The sequence below is a fragment of the Chiloscyllium punctatum genome, chromosome 18 (genome assembly GCF_047496795.1).
Source record: "Chiloscyllium punctatum isolate Juve2018m chromosome 18, sChiPun1.3, whole genome shotgun sequence".
Lineage (NCBI taxonomy): Eukaryota > Metazoa > Chordata > Chondrichthyes > Orectolobiformes > Hemiscylliidae > Chiloscyllium > Chiloscyllium punctatum.
The window spans coordinates 92,318,292-92,333,930 of record NC_092756.1 but is presented as its reverse complement, the minus strand read 5'-3'; the positions used below and the strand labels follow the sequence as shown (position 1 = coordinate 92,333,930).

General features: G+C 46.3%; 1 protein-coding gene across 3 annotated transcripts in view; it reads left to right on the top strand.

Annotated features, from left to right (window-relative positions):
• The window catches only part of syt3 (synaptotagmin III), a 113,399-nt gene extending 105,363 nt beyond the window's left edge, over window positions 1–8,036 (top strand). For all 3 annotated transcript variants that reach the window (XM_072588770.1, XM_072588768.1, XM_072588769.1), the window contains exon 9: window positions 395–8,036. The gene's annotated coding sequence lies outside the window, so the exon portion shown is untranslated. The remainder of the gene's footprint in view (window positions 1–394) is intronic.
• Window positions 8,037–15,639: the final 7,603 nt, after the last annotated feature.

The following is a 15,639-nucleotide window of genomic DNA, read 5'->3' as shown; positions in this document are numbered from 1 at the left end:
ACCTATCATCGTATTGGCTCTGCCGTAACTTAGAGGACTATAGAAAGTGGAATCAGTTTGCGTGACAATGCTTCAGCCAACATGGGTGCAATGGGCTGAATAGCCTTCTTTAAAGCCTGTGTTTCGATCGCTGATAGAACGAGAGAGATTAGGAGAGAGGAATGAAAAGAGTGTTTGACGCAATGACTGACAGTCTGAAGCAAAGTGACAAAAAAGGTAAGATTAGAGAGAGTGAGGCAAACTTGACAGTCAAAGCAAGAGGAAGTGACACATAGCAATAGCTGTGTCTCTGTGATGGAAGCAGACAGCAATAGGGTTCTGTGATAAATAGAGACAGTGCTAACCTATTTACCTTCAATTTCATCCCCTCTGGTTTTTTTTTCATCTTCTGCAGGGAACACAAGAAGCCAGCAGTGCATTTTTTTTTCAACTTTTCTTCGGTTTATGAAATCCTTTCTTCATCGGGAAAGAGAGAAAGAAAGGTGAGGGATCAAACCCTACAATGTCTGCGTCCCGGTCTGAGGACAGCAAGCAAGAGGAAGTTGGGCAATAAATGGGCAGACTCATCGATCAACCCATGGATCATTTAACAACCATATTCAGTTGCCACGTGTGTCTGTGTATTTGGGATGAAGGTGTCTGGGAGCTCGACTCAGAACCCATTCCGAAACCAAGGTGAACGCTCGAAAACGATGCAACCGCAAAATTCAGTTTTCAGGGCAAAAATAACCCTGTTTCGAATGCATGTTTCACCATGGATGTTTGTGGCTTGGGTATGACATGTGTGAGCAGGAAATCACTGGCCCCCCCACTGTATCCATCCCTCAACTCAAATCCCTCCACCAATCCCCACCCCAACTTGGGGCTACTTCACAAAGTCAAAATATTATCCATTCTCTGTACATTCCTGCCAATCGGATGGACGGATAACTATGCTGCTGGACATATGATTTCAATGCACGAATTCCAGGAGAATATTTTTTTTTTCCAAGCCGGTCATGTGTTTTTGAAAGCATTTGGAAGCCAGGAGGTGGTAAGAGCCCTCTATCCTTTGGTGGCAACCTTGTTAAATGAGATCCCACCTAGTGTCAGGTCTCAGGGTGGTGAAGGGGGATCTAGGGTTTTGTGCCATTGGGGCTCATTTTTATTCAAACTTGATCATCAGGGAGCTGAACTGATTGGATAAGACTGCAATGTTGTACTGGCGACCAATTTCAGCCTCCCTCTGTCGGTGGAAAATGATGCAGCATAGGGTCAATCTAATATGAATTTCTACTATCCACTTTCTTGACTCCTTAATCTCTCAAGGCCAGTTAAGATTTTTGGCAAATCCTGAGGCAGCAATCAGTGGATTTCCAATCTTCTCCACATTTCCTACCATTCCCCACCCTATAGACTCCCTCACAGTGTCTCTTGTCCCTTCAACACATGCTGTTTGTGAGAGTTAGCAGTTTTGGTCCTGATAGTCAAGCCCAGTTGACTGAAAGCACGTGTAAACAAGATTCCGAAAGGTTTCACTGAGCTTTTCAATGGACGTTCTCCAGTCATGGAGCAAATATCCACCCCTTCCCTTATTGCTCCAATTTAAATTCTTGCCAAAGGCCAACTTAGTTCCTTGAAATGCAAAAGGTCATGAAAGAACATCAGCTTAATGATGCAAATGGGGCATGAGATCCCCTTGCTCTTTGCTGCTTGCATTCGATCAGGCAAATCACTAACCCCCAACACCTACCCCCAAGATCACCCACCCCACCATTCCAACCTGCTTATTAAGAATGTATCGATGTGGTTCTTGTGGAGCAGTGGTAGTGTTGCTACCTCTGGGCCAGGGGACACATGTTCAATCCCACCTGCTCCAGTGTATAATGGCATCTCTCAACAGGTTGGCTAGAAAATGGGTGCAGGAGGAGATTATTCTCGATCCTGTTTGACATTCAATGAGATTATGGCTGATCCTCTAATCTAAGGCTGGCAGGAACCAAACATTTCAAGCTCCAACTATTGGAATAGGAGCAGAATGGGAATGGAACAGACTAGTGGTATTGTCGCGAGGTGATTAATCGAGAGACCCAAGTAATGTTCTGGGGACCTGGGTTCAAATCCTCCCATGGCAGATGATGGAATTCAAACTCCTTAGAGTAAAAATCAAGAATTAAGAGTCGAATGGTGACCATGAAACCATTGCTTATTGCTGGGGGAGGTCCTGTCTGGTTCACTTGTGTCCTTCAGGGATGGAATCTTCCATCCTTACCTGGTCTGGTCTCCATGTGATTCCAGATGCACAGCAATGTAGTTAACTCTTAACTAGTATGTACAGATAATAAATGCTGGCCCAGCCAGTGATGCCCACATCCTGTAAATGAACAAAAAAATTGTTAAAGTTTTATGAATAGGAAGGGTTTGGAGGGATATGGGCCGGGTGCTGGCAGGTGGGACTAGATTGGTTTGGGATATCTGGTTGGCATGGACAAGTTGGACCGAAGGGTCTGTTTCCATGCTGTACATCTCTATGACTCTATAATTAGTATTACATTATTTCGGAGAATAGATATGATTTGAGATTGGGTAGGACTTGCTGCACAATCCAGAATGTGCTAACTGCTGCACGAATAACAAATTTAAGATAATTTGTTGAGCTCGTAATGTAGCTCAATAATGCTCACTAGAAGCAATATGCAATATACAGAGACCCGTCTTCTGCAAACAAAATGAATATGTTCCAGACTTGCCCTTCTTTTGAATTATCTGGGAATTTTCAGAACTAATAGTTTCCCATTGCTTACTTCATGGCAATGTGTCAGCCAACTGTCAACTAAATCGTACCCTTTTGTTCTACATATAAAGTGCTTCAGCAACATGCCTCTCTTTTCACTGGTTTCCAAGTTTACTAATGGACACTCCCCTTTAAGAATCCCCCCAAAAAAGGCAGAGATAAGTTCCTGCAGGATTTCTCCCAATCACTCAACTATTGTACTGCAAGATCGCCAGAGCCCCACCCAACACTCTGCAAAGCCATGCATCAACTGTCTCTCAGTGCCCTCTCATGCCTCCTCTGTGTCAGAAGGCTGTGAGTTCAAGTCCCATTCTCGACATTCAAGCACATACTCTAGGCTGATTCTCCCAGTGTCGATGCTGAGAGAATGCCACACTGTCAGAGATTCTGTATTTTGGAGGAGACATTGAGTTGAGGCTCAAGTGTCCTCTCTTTGAAATGTGCAAAACTGCTACTGAAGAAAATCCGAAGGTCTCCCTGATATCTCAAGCCATACTTATCCATTATCAGCATCCAACTGAGCCACCCACTCAGTATCATTTTCCTCTCTTCTCCCCACAACCTTGCACATTTTTAATTTTCAGATGAGCCGAACTCCCTTTTAAATGTTCCAGTTGATCCTGCCTTCACCACACTCTCAGGCAGTGCATTCCAGACCTTCACCACTCAGTGTCTGAAAGCATTTTCCCTCGAGTCGCCGTTCTTCTTTTACTAATTACTTTGCATCGTGTTCTCTCATTCTTGATCATTTCATGAATGGGAGTAATTTCACCCTATTTACTCTGTCCAAGCCCCTCCTGATTTTAAGGACCTCCAACAGAACTCTGCTCAATGTTCTCTTCTCCAGAGACAACAGGCCCAACTTCTCCAATCCATCTTCCCCACAGAAGTTCCCCATCCCTGGAAACATTCTCCACCTTCCTTGAAGACAGAGACATGTACGTGGAAGTTGGGATGAGAGTTGGATTAGACTCTGTTGAAATGCCTTCCCTTCCCTCTTTTTTGTTATTCATTCATGGGATGTGAATGTTTCTGTATGGGCCCATCCCGAATTACCCATGGGTCTCAATCATGTTCTGGCTGAAGGTGACCACTTGGGGAGCAGTACGAGGGGGAGGGGGGATGTCTATGAGAACTGCATTTCAGCAGCTTCAGGGGGGGGGAGAATGAATGGCTGATTGGAAGTGTTGGGGACCCCGCAACCTGACCATTTCAGCAATAGAAAGAACTAAAACAACTCCAGGGATCTGTTTCTTCAGAAAAGACGGAGCTGAGAGCTGCCTGGACAGCGGTCTCCAAACTGATGACAGTTTGATCAGGTGATTGTGAAGGTGATCTTTCTACTGGTAGGGGAGACTGAAATGAAGGGCTGTAAGTGTATGATAGTCACTAATCGGTGAATTCAGCCAAAATGTCTTTGGTCAGAGAAAGGCGAACATTTTCTTTCTCCAAGCTTATACTACAGTCGTTCACTAATCTCCTTGTGGTCCTCACTCTTCATGAAGGAACCAATCCGATTTCCACTCTTCCACTGTGTTCCTGAACTAATACAACACCCCCTTCCCATCCTTCACCCTTCACCCACAGCTGGCCTGATTCAGAAAATGTCTTCTGTTTTCACCCATCTGCCAGAATTAAACGTTGCAGCAGCCGCTACCCTGCTGAATTCTCCAAATCTCCAGATAGTCACACAGTGAGTGACCCTTACCCTGCTGAATTCTCCAAATCTCCAGATAGTCACACAGTGAGTGACCCTTACCCTGCTGAATTCTCCACACCTCCAGATAGTAACACAGTGAGTGACCCTTACCCTGCTGAATTCTCCAAATCTCCAGATAGTCACACAGTGAGTGACCCTTACCCTGCTGAATTCTCCAAATCTCCAGATAGTCACACAGTGAGTGACCCTTACCCTGCTGAATTCTCCAAATCTCCAGATAGTCACACAGTGAGTGACCCTTACCCTGCTGAATTCTCCAAATCTCCAGATAGTCACACAGTGAGTGACCCTTACCCTGCTGAATTCTCCAAATCTCCAGATAGTCACACAGTGAGTGACCCTTACCCTGCTGAATTCTCCAAATCTCCAGATAGTCACACAGTGAGTGACCCTTACCCTGCTGAATTCTCCAAATCTCCAGATAGTCACACAGTGAGTGACCCTTACCCTGCTGAATTCTCCAAATCTCCAGATAGTCACACAGTGAGTGACCCTTACCCTGCTGAATTCTCCAAATCTCCAGATAGTCACACAGTGAGTGACCCTTACCCTGCTGAGTTAGTAATAACTCCATACAGTTACGTATTGATTAATACTTAGCCTATTGAATGAATAGTAGCTGTGAGCGATTGCACAGTGAATAATCTATATTCAGCTGGATTGTCAGCATTTCTATACAGTTACACAGTCAGTGAGTGTTAGCCTGCTGAATTCTCTACTCCTCTGTACAATTACACAGTGGGTAATCCTTACCCTGCTGATAAACATAATGACTCTGAAGTCCATGGATCAGGAAGGATTTGGTAATAACAGAAGGCAGCTTGAGAAAGAGGCATCAGATGGGCAGAATTAGGGCTGGATTCAATTCTGTCCCATATTTAGAACTTTGATAAGTTTCTTTATTGGAAAATGAGTCGAGCTCATGGAAAGAAATCTCGCCCCCTACCAGAGATCATGTAACTTTTACATTCTCCCTCCCTGCAGCCCCCCCCCCCCGCTCCGTTGTAACTTACTGTGTAATTGTAGAAAGTTACGACTGATTTAGTGGGGGTCGGTTAGCTTAGTTAGCCGGATGGTTGGTTTGCAACGCATAGTGCCAGCCGTGGTGTGGGTTTAGTTCCTGTACTAGCTGAGATCACCATGAAGATCCTGCCTTCTCAAGGCATGCTGACTCTCAGGTTAAACTCCCATCATTCTGTGATGGGAGAGAGGGACTACGGCAACTTCATCATTCACTCGTTCAGCAGGGCAAGGATCACTCACTGCGTAAATGTACAGAGGGACAAATGGGTCAGAAAGGTAGGAATACCAGCAGGGCACCTCACAGTTAGATCCAATCCCATGAGAATGTATAACTTCAAGATTGCATGGGCAGAGAAATGGTTCAGAAGTTGGAAGGAGAGGGCAGGAGTAATCGTTCTGGCTTCAAAATGGAGGGCAGCCCTTTGCTGGTAGAACACCAGAGTAATTTGCCCTGGGACCTCAGGATTTCACTTTATTTTCAACGGACATTGATAAAGGAATACAAAACTGTATATCCAAATTTGCTGACTACAACCAGTGAGGGGGCAAAGCGCATAAAGTATGTGGGGAAGCAGAATGCTGCAAAGGGACATTGATCGATTAGGTGAATGGAAGAAAAACAGTGGCCAACAGATTTTAATGTGAGGAAGGGCGGGAGCATCCAATTCACACAAAAGAAAGCAAGATCAGAGGGATATTAGAAATAGTGAGAGACCAAGAATTGTGGAGGAGGCGACAACAATAGGAGGTCCCTGAAGAGAAATCAATATCAGCTGGTGTTCAGGTAGAAAAATGATTAAAATAGCTAATGGAATGTTGGCCTTTACGTCAAAGGGACAGAATAACAAAGAGGTGATGGGAGATAGATTAGAGTGAACACTGCTGGATACATTGGAATACTGGCTTAGTTCCAAGCATCTCATCATAGCAAGGATCTGTTAGTTGTGGAGGGGCTGCATTGAGATCCATCAGAATTACACCAGGGTAAAGGAGAGCTGGTTAGCTGGACAGCTGATCTGTGATGCAGCGTGATGTTAACAGTGTGGGTTCAGTTCCTGAACTGGCTGAGGTCACCAATGAAATAGCTCCACAGAGACTGGTATCCCATCACCAAATCAGCCTTTATTACAGAGTGTCCTTCACACTGATCCAGCGCCCTTGGAGTGAACAGAACCTCTGACACTATTGTCCATATCAATCAGCCAGGGCTCCCTGATTGATCCAGGTTAATAGCCTCTATTAAAAGCCCTTCATCAGACCGCTATTCCTGATGAAGGGCTTTTACCCGAAACGTCGATTTTCCTGCTCCTCAGATGCTGCCTGACCTGCTGTGCTTTTTCAGCACCACTCTAATCCAGAATCTGGTTTCCAGCATCTGCAGTCCTTGTTTTTGCCCAGGTTAATAGCCCCAATCAGGGAACTCATATTCTATGAGGTGCACCTGGGTGACCACATTACAATCACGAAGTTCCACCTCGTCTGTGTCCTAAGATACTTGTAGCTCCCCCAGAGCATTTTGACATCGGATCAGGTTTCTCCAACTCTGACTGATACAGGTGGTGTGAAACACACGGTAGCTCACTTCTTGTGCACCGCATGTCTCGGAAGAAACTCACCCTCTTCTTCAGCTGGCAAAAGAGTCAAGGTGGTGACATCCACCATGCCCATCTCAGAGTTTGAGGTGTCTTTAGCACTTGATGGAGCGGGAGAACCCACAGGTTCTGGAACAGTTGGAAAGACTATTGAAGAGCCGGGCATGTTTTTCTCCAGCATCATTTGCTCTGGACGATCACTCTTGCTCCCCATACTAGCATACCATCCTCCAATGTGATCTGGTCTCTCCAGGTCAAAAAGGTTTTCGTTCTGGTTGTGACAGCCCCTTGGTTTTCCTTATCACCACTAGCTGTTGCAGTTTTGCCAGGACTGGATCTTTCTGCGTCCAAACCCTGATATTGTCAGCTGTGGCTGGAAGGGTGTCCAGAAAATTTAAAACCACTGCAGGCTCTTCCAGTGGTGGTACCATTGGTAGCGTATCTGTCAATGGGAGGCGGCTCAGTGCGTCTGCATTTGCTACTTGGTCTCCCGGGCAATGATCCAACTTGTAATTATATTCGCTTCGCATTAGAGCCCACTGCTGAATTCAGCCTGAAGTAATGGGCGCTGTCTTGTCCCCTCTCAGTAGACCGAGCATTTTGTGGTTCGTTATTATTATAAATTTATTTCCTTAGAAGTATTGGTGGGATTTCCTGACTCCTAATATTATACTGCCAAACCTTCCTTCTCTATCTGAGCATATTTAAGCTCTGCAATAGCCAAAGTTTCGAATGCACACTGTATTAGGCATGCCTCTCTATTGATCCATCTGTGAGCTAATGCTACCCTGATACCATACAGGGAGGGATCGCATGTCAATACCAGATCTTAGGGGCCCTGGCACATCTGAAGGGGGTCATAGACTGAAAACTGCGAAATGATTTTCTGTCTGTCTGTTTGTGTTGTATCCCTCTTTGATAGGGGGGGGGGGGGGGGGCCCTGGAACCTGAGAAGAACTCCTATGTGTGTTGGGAGGCAGGGGGGGGCATGGCCAAAAACCGGTTGAGAATCACAGCCACATGATAGCTGTTTCTTCACTTTCCTGAAAGCAATGGCTTGGCTATGCGACCATTTCCTTCATTAAGAGTTGAAGCAAAGGTGCCAGGATGGAAACTGAATTATGTATGACCTTACCATAATGGTTCACCAGCCAAAGGAAAGACTTAAACTCCAATACAGATGTGGGAACCAGGGCACCTTTGATTGCCTTCACTTTATCTTCCAATAGTTGTAATTCAGCCTTGTTGACTCTATAGATCATTTGGGGTGCCTGGAACACACATTTTTCCCTTCTAAGGCATGTACGCCTGGGGGAATGTCGAAGAACTCTGTCCAAGTTCTCTAAATGATCCTTATTGGTCTTCTCTGTTATTAGCACATCATCTAAATAAATGGCTACCTGGGGCAGATCTTGTAAAATGTTCTTCATCGTCTGCTGAAAAACTGCACAGGCTGACAATACCCCAAATGGCAGTCTTGTGTGTTGGTACAAGCCTTATTGGTATTAATTGCAGCATAGTTCTGGGAATCCTCATCTAGCCGCAATTGCAAGTATACATGGCTCATGGGCGGCACGGTGGCACAGTGGTTAGCACTGCTGCCTCACCGCGCCAGAGACCCGGGTTCAATTCCCACCTCAGGCAACTGTCTGTGTGGAGTTTGCACATTCTCCCCGTGTCTGTGTGGGTTTCCTCCGGGTGCTCCAGTTTCCTCCCACAGTCCAAAAATGTGCAGGTTAGGTGAATTGGCCACGCTAAATTGCCCCATAGTGTTAGATGTAGGGGAATGGGTCTGGCTGGGTTGCCCTTCGGAGGGTCAGTGTGGGCCAAAGGGCCTGTTTCCACTCTGTAAGTAATCTAATGTCTAGATTGGTGAAGGACAGCCCCTCTGTCAGTTTTGTGTATATATCCTCTATGTGAGGGATTGGGTATTTATACAGCGCAAAAAGTGATTTACCATTTGTTTAAAATCTCCACAAAGGCAAACTGACCCATCAGGCTTCATAATGTGTATGGCCCATAATATTCATTCCACAAACTGGACTGGGTTTGATGATTCCTTCACTTTCCACTACTTTTGCCCATAAGGCAAATGGCACTGAGTGGACCTTGCAGAATCATGGAATCACTTGCTTGTCAACTTGCAAGGTGGCCTTGGCTCCTTTGATAGTCCCTAGACCTTCCTGAAAAACTTCTTGGTATTTAATTAGGACTTCACTCAGGCAGCCATTTTCTAATTGAACAATATTGAGCTGATCTGGGTGATTCTTTTTCAACTAATTTCGCCCCATCAAGCTTGGGCCTGAGCCTTCTACTACAATCAGTGGTAATTAAACTAGCTGCTTCTCATAAGAGACTAGAACTGAAGCTGTACCCTTAATCTGTAAAGGCTCCCCAGTATAGGCTGTCAGTCTAGCCATGATCTTCCACTAACTTTGAGGCTGGAGTCCAGAGCAAATTTTGTTAAAGACTAGTTCTGCAATCATTGAAACAGCCATGGCGGTATCAATCTCCATTAGAACCGGGTAACCATTTAACCAGATGTTTATTTTGATTGCATCTGACTTGGATGTTGCTCAGCAGTTTAGCTGTTCCAAGCCAGATGTAAGTGGGCTTTCCAGGGTGTGCACTCTCATGGCTACTGGCCTGTGAGTTCTCTTACTCAATTAAGGTCTAATGGGACTCTTTGGCTGCCTCAGGAATGCGTACTGCCCCCAACTACAATGGCTTGCTGGCCCAGATCCTGAAGAAAATTTTAACCATTTGGCCAAGGCTTGGTGTTGGTTTGGGGTTTTGCTGTGGGCTAACCTTGAGTCCCTCTGTTCAGGGTATGTCCTGAGTGAGGCTGTGCAATTGTCTTCACTTAAGTGGTGTTCGCCAATCTCAGTCAGATTGGCGAGGGTGTCCACTTCCATTGGAAAACCCGGCAACTCATATGCTCCACTTGCTGCATTTTCCAATGATAAAGCCGGTTGTATTGCCTGTTTGAAATCCAGTTGGGCTTCAGCTCCAAGGTGCTTTTGCATGGTTATCCCAATCTCATTGCCACTGAAATAGTTCTAGAGAAGCTAGTATTCCATCACCAAGTCACCCTTTATTTACATGAGGAGAGGCCTTGATACTGTTTCACCTCCCCCAGAGCCAGCTCTCAGAGTGAACAGAACCTCTGACCCCCCCTGTTTTTTTTTTCTTATTTTTCTCTCAGGGAAAAAAGAAACACCTGAGTGGCCAGTGACAAGCAGTGCCCTTCACAACAAAAAGGGCATTGCTGTGTGATCAAACAGTGAAGGGGAGGGTAGGGACTAAATCAAAATAGAGTTAGTGCACTGTTTATTTTTTTGTTGTTAACCCCCACACTACCGCCTAACTGCGGTAGTGCTTTTTTTTTCCCCAGCACCCATGGTGTGTGTGTGTGTGTGTGTGTAGGTGTGAGACACAGTGAGAGACACAAGGTGTACAAATCTTTATTCAATTTCCACCACCAGGAAGAAAGGAAGCACCCGAGTGGCCAGTGACAAGCAGTGCCCTTCACAAAAGGACAATGCTGTGTGAAACCCCCCCCTATTTGTACCTGTCAGCCAGGGCTCCCTGATTGGACCAGCTTAATCAGGGAACTCATTTTCAACAAGGTCCACCTGGCTGACCTCATTACAATCGCTACAAACATGAGGGGCCTTCCCTTATGACATCACCCCTCGGCTACCTACCCCTCACCACCAGTCACACCCACCCTCCCTTCTCATGGCCCTTTGGCTGCTGATGGATCCAGGAAAAAGGGTAAAACATTGTGAGGAGCAGCAGCAAAGACAAAAGGCTGTTGAGCTTGCAGGAGGAGTCAACTGAACATCTCAAACTGAGGATTTTCTCCAGCAGGGACATTAAAGTTCGTAGAGTCATCACCAGAAACTAACGTTGCTGTACACCCTAGATATGACCTAATCATATGACACAACAGGTTTGAGGCTTCTTCCCATTTTTATATCAGTATGTCGAAAAACATTGTACTGGGAAGGACAAGTTTGCAATGACAGTGACTGTTCTTGGAAGAAAGTGTCTTTGGAGTTCAGGCAGGAAAGTGCAGCTGAGACTTGATCAGCTCCTCCACGATCTTGCTGAATGATTGTATAGGTTTGAAAAGCCAAATAGCCAACTTCTGATTCTAGTTACAGCTTTAGATCGTCCTTGGTCTTGTGTTACCACAGCATGTCTACAGTGTTTGCTGAGATAGGGTTAAAAACGAAAACGTTTATTGACAGACGTAGCTAACAGTAACAATACTTAAAGGGGACAATGACATGCCACAAAGCTGGATTGACATGTCCTGCATTTTATTTGCATATCACACCACAATCCTTTATAGTACATTCCCCTCCAAGTCTCTGGCTCTATCCATTACGTGACATATATTCTATACTGCTCCTATTTCTTATATTCTTCAGGAACCTGGTGAGGTGCCCCAGACAGGGCAGACTGATTCAAAACAATAATCTTGCTGCAATAACAACCTTCTGGCATTAGATGTCTTTAGTATTGTTTTTAATTATGAAGCCAAAGGACATCATCAAGTTGGAAAGAGTGCGGGAGATAAATTGGCAAGGTGGTGACAAGGTGGCACCGTTTTGAGGTTTGTAAAATGGAATAGAGAAGGTGACTATTGGAGATCAGGAGAGATGCAACGTTGCAGTCCTGAGGAAGATCCAGGGAACCATCTTATTTTCAATGCAGTGAGGAAGTGGAAAGGAGGACATATATAGAACGGCTACTTCCGTTTATGAAGGAACACGAAAGGACAGTTGTAGAAGCAGTAAAATGGGGAAAGACAATGGCTAGGGGGGAGAGAATGGAGACTGCAAGACAAAGCTACATCTTGCGTCTCTTCTCTCGGAGTTAACTCCTCATCAGACATTTGGAGGAACACTTTGATCTGTCTGAGATTGTAAACACCTATCCCAAGCAATAGAATTTGGAATGATACGTCTATTTTCTTTTTATGTAAAACTCTGTCTTTGTAAAATTCGCCTGATGTTACCAGTGAGATGTGATGAGGGTCAGAAACTATGTCTGTTTTCTTCCATCTTTTGCATGTAGTGTCTTGTCAAGTGGCATGCAGAGGCAAAGAATAGTTTGTTCCTTTTAAAGAAAATGCAAGCAGGGGAATAAAACATGTTGAAGCCAACTTTCCAAATCAAATCCATCCATTGTGAATGTTTGTAGGATGTTTTCCAGCGTCTGTCAAACGTGTTTGTCAAAAAAAAAAACACTCAAAGCCATGAACGCAGAAAAATAAATGTGATTATTTTCTCTTTTCTCTGAATTGGTTATGTTAACTCCACTCACACTGTGGCTGAACTGTTGAATAAAACGTTAATGACTTCTGGTTATATCTCATTCTCCCTAGCAAGTTATTTTTGGGTAAGATAAAGTCACCATAGTCCCACTGTCTTGTTAGAGAGAGAGACAGTTGGTGGTGATCACATCTGATTAACCTGAGGGTCACCATGCCACAGGCAAGGGATGAGTTTGAGATGGCAAGACCTTCATGGTGACCTTAAACCATACAAGAACTGAATCTGCATTGTTGGTGTCACTCTGTATCACAAGTCAGCCATCCAGCCAACCACCCTGTGGCTACTTGTGGGTACGGGGCCATTGGGTCATCTTCTCAGACACTCTGAGGATCTGACAAGTAAAGGCAGGATTCTCTGTCTGTCTCTGTGGCCAAAACAGCTCTCTCTCTCTCTCTCTCTCTGCCTCCGCACCCCCCCCCCCCCCCCGGATATACAGCACTCCCATTGTCTCTGCTACAGAGTGCTCACTGTCTCCAATGTACAGAGCTCTCACTGTCTCCAACATTCAGAGATCTCAGTATCTTCCATATATAGATCTCACTGCCTTAGGTTCACAGAGCTCTCACTGTCTCTAATACACAGAACTCTCACAGTCTCTGACATACAGAGCTTTCACTGTCTCTGCTACTCAGAGGTCTCACTGTCTCCGATACACAGACCGCTCCATTTATCTAATACACAGAGCTCTCACTCTCTCCGATGCACCTCCGGCCAACACCAACACCCCCACTTGTCCTCCCGCTCCCGGCCAACACCAACCCCCCACCTGTCCCCCCCGCCCCCGGCCAATACCAACCTCCCAACTGTACCCCCGCCCCCAGCCAACACCAACCCCCCAACTGTACCCCCATCCCTGACCAACACCAACCCCCCACCTGTACACCCCGCCCCCAGCCAACAGCAACCCCTCCACCTGTACCCCCCATACCCAGCCAACACCAACCCCCCACCTGTACCCCTCACCCCCGGCCAACACAAACCCCCCCACCTGTACACCCCGCCCCCGGCCAACAGCAACCCCTCACCTGTACCCCCACCCCCAGCCAACACCAACCCCCAACCTGTACCCCTCACCCCCAGCCAACACCAACCCCCCACCTGTCCCCTCGTTCCCGGCCAACACCAACCCCTCCACCTGTACCCCTCACCCCCGGCCAACACCAACCACCCCCAACTGTACCCCCGCCCCTGGCCAACACCAACCCCCCACCTGTACACCCCGCCCCCGGCCAATGCCAACCCCTCCCACCTGTCCCCCCTCCCCCCAGCCAACACCAAACCCCTACCTGTCACCCTGCCCCCGGCCAACTCCAACCCCCAACTGTCCCCCCGGCCAACACCAACCCCCACATTTCCCCCTGCGACCCGCTAACACCACCCCCACCTGTCCCCTGCCCCCGGTCAACACCACCCCCCACCTGTCCCCCCCCCCCCCACTCCCGGCCAACACCAACCCCACAGCCGCCTCCTGCATCCATCCAACATTGCCCGCCTCCCCCACTGTGCCCGGCGGTACACCAACAACAAGACTAGTGCTGCGGCCTTTGTGGGGTATGTCGCCAAATAGCGTGCGCGCGCTCACACACACAGTCAGAGACAATGAGAGCTCTGTATATCAGAGACAGTGAGAGCTCTGTATATCAGAGACAGTGAGAACTCTCTGTAATAGAGACAGTGAGATCTCTGTGTATCAGAGACAGTGAGAGCTCTGTATATCAGACACAGTGAGATCTCTGTGTATCAGATACAGTGAGAGCTCTGTATATCAGAGACAGTGAGATCTCTGTGTATCAGAGACAATGAGAGCTCTATATCAGAGACAGTGAGAACTCTGTATATCAGAGACAGTGAGAGCTCTGTATATCAGAGACAGGGAGAGCTCTCTGTAATAGAGACAGTGAGATCGCTGTGTATTAAAGAGAGTGAGAGCTCTGTTTATCAGACACAGGGAGACCTCTGTGTATCAGAGACAGTGAGAACTCTCTGTAATAGAGACAGTGAGAACTCTGTGTATCAGAGACAGTGAGAACTCTGTATATCAGAGACAGTGAGAACTCTCTGCAATAGAGACAGTGAGATCTCTGTGTATCAGAGACAGTGAGTGCTCTGTATATCAGAGACAGTGAGAACTCTCTGTAATAGAGACAGTGAGAGCTCTGTGTATCAGAGACAGTGAGAGCTCTGTATATCAGAGACAGTGAGATCTCTCTGTAATAGAGACAGTGAGAGCTCTGTGTATCAGAGACAGTGAGAGCTCTGTATATCAGAGACAGTGAGAACTCTCTTTTATAGAGACAGTGAGATCTCTGTGTATCAGATACAGTGAGAGCTCTGTATATCAGAGACAGTGAGATCTCTGTGTATCAGAGACAGTGAGAGCTCTCTGTTATAGCGACGTTGAGATCGCTGTGTATTAAAGACAGTGAGAGCTCTGGTTATCAGGGACAGTGAGATGTCTGTGTATCAGAGACAGTGAGATCTCTGAGTATTAGAGACAGTGAGAGCTCTGTGTATTAGAGACGGTGGGAGCTCTGTTTATTAGAGACAGTGAGAACTCTGGATATCAGAGAGTGTGAGTGCTCTGTTTATTACAGACAATGAGACCTCTGTATATCAGAGACAGTGAGAGATCTGTGTGTTGGTGACAGTGGGAGATCTGTGTATCAGGGATTGTGAGAGCTCTGTATATCAGTGAGAGTGAGAGATCTGTGCATCGGAGACAGTGAGAGCTCTGTGTATTTGAGACAGTGAGGCCTCTGCGTATCAGAGACAGTGAGAGCTCTCTGTAATAGAGACAGTGAGATCGCTGTGTATTAAAGAGAGTGAGAGCTCTGTTTATCAGACACAGGGAGACCTCTGTGTATCGGAGACAGTGAGCAGTCTGTGTATTAGAGATAATTGGAGCTCAGTTCTATCCATCAGAGATAGTGAGAGCTCTGTGAATCGAGTCAGTGGGAGATGTCTGTATCAGAGAAGGTGAGAGGACTATACATCAGAGACAGTGTCATGTCTCTGATGTATATCAGAGACATTGAGAGCTCTGTGTATCAGTGACAGTGAGAGCTCTGTGCATCCGACTTATTGAGACTTTGTTTGTGACAGACAGTGAGTGGTCTGTGTATTAGAGACAATGAGAACTCTGTATAGCAGAGACAGTCGGAGCTCTATGTATCAGAGACAGTG